We start from the raw sequence: 4,104 nt of genomic DNA, 5'->3' as shown, positions 1-4,104 counted from the left end.
AATAAGATGATGACAATGACGAAAGTAATACTAAACTATGTTTTGAGTGTTTTTCGTCGTGTATTATTTGATACTTTGCTGTTTTTTGTGAGAGATTTGTTTTTAATTTAAACAAAATAATTAAGCATAATGTTATTTTTTTTCAAAAGAATTACAACCAAATATGAGAGCCAGTGGTAAACCAAATTCCATTTCGTCGTAATGCGTTTTGTCGAATTCTTTTGACTTTCACTTTCATCAAGCATCGGTTCTATGGTGTAATGGTTAGCACTCTGGACTTTGAATCCAGCGATCCGAGTTCAAGTCTCGGTAGAACCTGATATTTTCTTAGTCATGCCTTTTTAAAACAAAATGAAGTACTAGCAGTAACCCGTGCTCCGCACGGTCTTTTTCTGCCTTATGTGGTTTTTACTTTGCATGGCGAAGTATAATAAAAGCGCACTCTGATAAAAATTACTTTGGGAAATTATTAAAATAAAAACAAATTCGGAACTACTGTATTTACGGCCATTGATTTTGTTATACACGTCTGCCTTAATAATAATTCGCTTGTATTGATTAAGTATAAAAACGCAATACTGGATATGGGATATGAAAGTGACAACGTGCATTTCTGTTGCTTGTAACTTCACGTCACGTGTACTTTTAACTTTTAGCCTATCGTGTGCTGCCCATCAATAGACATCAGTGTGCAAAAAGTGAGCATGTACCGTTCAGTGGTTTTGGAGGAGATATACGCGAAACATTTTGTAGGGCATTAACATAATATAGATATGATGATGTTATTCTTTTTCAAATAACGATCGACGATAAATAGATAATCATGCATTTCTTACATAAAACAAAAGAATTTAGAAAATTTAAAAACATTTATAAAAAAATTGATATATTGACATGTGACAGATTCTGGAGAGTTCCGTGATGTTCCTTCAACGGATGATGGAAAGTCACATTCTAATAATGCCCTCAGAAAGAAGCGAAAATCAGCCATAAGCCACAAAGATCCAATCAAAATCAAGCGACCATGGCGGGAAATCAACATTACCAATGAATTAAGAAGTTCAACAACTAAACTGAAGGTGAGTGGTTTTTAGCATGCATTCAATTTTATAGAAAGATTGTACAGTCGACAAACAGTAAGAATGTTTCCCAAATGTGGAACATTATTTTAACATAAGGTTATATACTGTAAAAAGTTTTATTTCCATTGTAATTCTTAAAACTTTAAATGTCTTATTAGTTAATTTATTTAAAGGTTATTTAATAATACATAGAAAATACAATTGAAAAAACATGTAAAATAGAAAAAAAAATGTTTTTATTGTAGAAAAATGAATCTATAAGTCATGTTGTTGAAGAAACATTAAAGATGTACCGAGCAGCTTCTTACAATATTGACGACTTTCCACAACTTTCTGACAGTAGGTTACAGTAAAGTCTTTATAAACAAACAGAAAGTCCATACGTACGTTGATGAGTAGTATTGAAGACATTGCTAAATTGAATGCTGAAAGGATGGCTGGTAAGTATGCATCTCTTCACTGCAAGTCGGAAACTCAAGAAGTAGGTATAAACATTGGTAACATTGATGTGCTCTGTAATGAAAACAGTGTTAGACAGCCAACAGTTTCTAGTAACCATACCAGGAGATCGAAACGGATATGTTTCAGCATTCATGACACACCAGAGCTACCATCAGTTGATGAAATGCTTGATGCTGATCGGAGTTGCAGGAGAAAGTTGCCACTGCGTAAGAGGTCCAATGTAATCTGCAGTATTATCATGATACCAACACTGTATAGCAACTCAACTAGGCAATCTAAACGAGTGTGTTTTAACATTCACGACACACCAGAGCTACCATCAATTGATGAAATGCTTGATGCTGATCGGAGTTGCCAAAGAAAAGTGCCACTGCGTAGCAAAGGTGAGAGCTGTAGTACCATCATAACACCAACGATCATACATAAATCTACTAGACAAGATGTAATGTTTCGGATTTGCAGGAGAGGTTCCATTGCGTAAGTAGTTTGATACAGTAAGGTCTACATGTTTAGTTAACTACGGAAGAGTTTTAATCTTAACATAACAAGATAAATATAAAAAGGATATTTAGTCACTGTAGATCTAAATCCATTGGCAGACATTAATGTATGTAGTATTCACTAGGTAGTAGGCGTATCCTGTAAGGGTGGTATACACGCGCGCGTGTAGGTCTTAAAATGTATTGAAAGCCATGGCTAAAAGCAAGGCAACCAAACACTGAAATGCACTTTTATTATTTTATACTACACAAGGAAACCTACCACCTCTTGGTATACGTATAATAGACATGCGAATAGGCCACTGTACTTATAGAATATACTTTTGGTCTTACAATTATAACGAATAGTAAATTTACTAACAATCGCATATTATTGTTTTCTGATGTTGTTCTTTTACCTAAACATTCTTTTTTTTAACTACAGTATTATTAAAATGATCACATTTCAAATTGCAAAAGTAGGCCTAACAGTTCTTTTCAAATATTATTTCACTAATTTGGCCAATTTGGAAAGAAAACAAAATTCCCAGTCTGAAGTCGGAGATGCTACCTCATCGTGGTAGACTGGTGTCAACATCATTGGTATCAACACAAAATGATACCAAGGATGGCTAACAGCATCACGCTTAACCCATCCTAACGAAGAGACTCGCGTTTCCTATGCTAGCTTGCAAAACAAACAGAATTTATAGTTGAACTTTCTCGTCGAAAGCCGCTAATGAAACTATTAACATTTAGGGCTAGGTTAGGCAATTTCAAATCAACTCAAATTAATCTGTTACGCATACATTATTAAAAATGTAAAAGATTATTTAAACGTTATTAAAATTGAGCAAAGATTTCCTTGCGCATTTTCAAATAACACATTTTCTTGATGTTGATTAACTGATATTTTTAAAAGAAAATTAATTGATTTGCACATTTTGTAGAATTTCGTTTGCACTTTTACGTCCAAACTGATCATTTTTACATTTAACGGCGTGATTTTTGCACATTTAATTACAAATGTTTACATATTTGCACAGTTTAGGATGCCATGTTCACACAATGTGGTTTTGACCAAATGTGAATTTTTTTTAATTATCATTGAATAATGGTCAAATAAATCCTTCCTCTATTGGTCAATGTTTTTTACGAATGTGGGTAGGTCTAGGCCTATAGATAAAGAATTGTTTGATTAGTTACGACGGAGGTTCGTGGGAATTTTTTTTATTTTCTGTTTGCCAAAGTTCTATTTCGTGTGTAATGTGTTTTGGGCCCAGAACCTGTTGAGGGCGGTTTATTCTATTTAATTTTTACTCCTTCTCTCGCGTTGTTTTTTCCTACAAAAGCTTACAGAAAAAACCTGTCAAAATGTCCTCCGTTCCGATCGTATGACTGAACACAAAATGATACTAAGGATGGTTAACAGCATCACGCTTAACCCATCCAAACGAAGAGCCTCGCGTTTCCTATGCTAGGTTGCAACAAACATAATTTATATTTGAACTTTCTCGCACACAGAAAGCCGCTAACAAAACTATAACTTTTAGGGTCACGTTAGACAATTTCTAATAGCGCAAATAAATCTGTTACGCATACATTTATTGAAAATGCAAGTAAAAGATTAACATATTTTTATGAAAAAAAGTGACGTTTATGACATGTCGAATGAGGGCAAGAAGTAGATGAGAGGGACATGCACGTTGAACTCTGTCAATCAGGCATGGTATGTAGTCGAAATAAGATGATGATAATGACGAAAGTAATACTAAACTATGTTTTGAGTGTTTTTCGAGGTGTATTATTTGATACTTTGCTGTTTTTTGTGAGAGCTTTGTTTTTAATTATGCTCAGAAATACTGATTGTTTAAACAAAATAATTAAGCATAATGTTATTCTTTTACAAAAGAATTACAACCAAATATGAGAGCCAGTGGTAAACCAAATTCCATTTCGTCGTAATGCGTTTAGTCGAATTCTTTTGACTTTCACTTTAATCAAGAATCGGTTCTATGGTGTAATGGTTAGCACTCTGGACTTTGAATCCAGCGATCCGAGTTCAAGTCTCGGTAGAACCT

General features: G+C 33.9%; 2 non-coding genes across 2 annotated transcripts; both read left to right on the top strand.

The window, feature by feature from the left end:
- Nucleotides 1-246: 246 nt before the first annotated feature.
- Trnaq-uug (transfer RNA glutamine (anticodon UUG)) lies at nucleotides 247-318 on the top strand. The gene has a single exon. It is a non-coding gene; the product is annotated as a tRNA-Gln (tRNA).
- A 3,714-nt stretch (nucleotides 319-4,032) lies between these two features.
- On the top strand, nucleotides 4,033-4,104 carry Trnaq-uug (transfer RNA glutamine (anticodon UUG)). Its single transcript has one exon. It is a non-coding gene; the product is annotated as a tRNA-Gln (tRNA).

This window comes from Antedon bifida, chromosome 5 (assembly GCF_963402885.1).
Source record: "Antedon bifida chromosome 5, ecAntBifi1.1, whole genome shotgun sequence".
Classification (NCBI taxonomy): domain Eukaryota; kingdom Metazoa; phylum Echinodermata; class Crinoidea; order Comatulida; family Antedonidae; genus Antedon; species Antedon bifida.
Note: the sequence above shows the minus strand (reverse complement) of the source record. Positions and strands in the feature narration are given on the sequence as shown.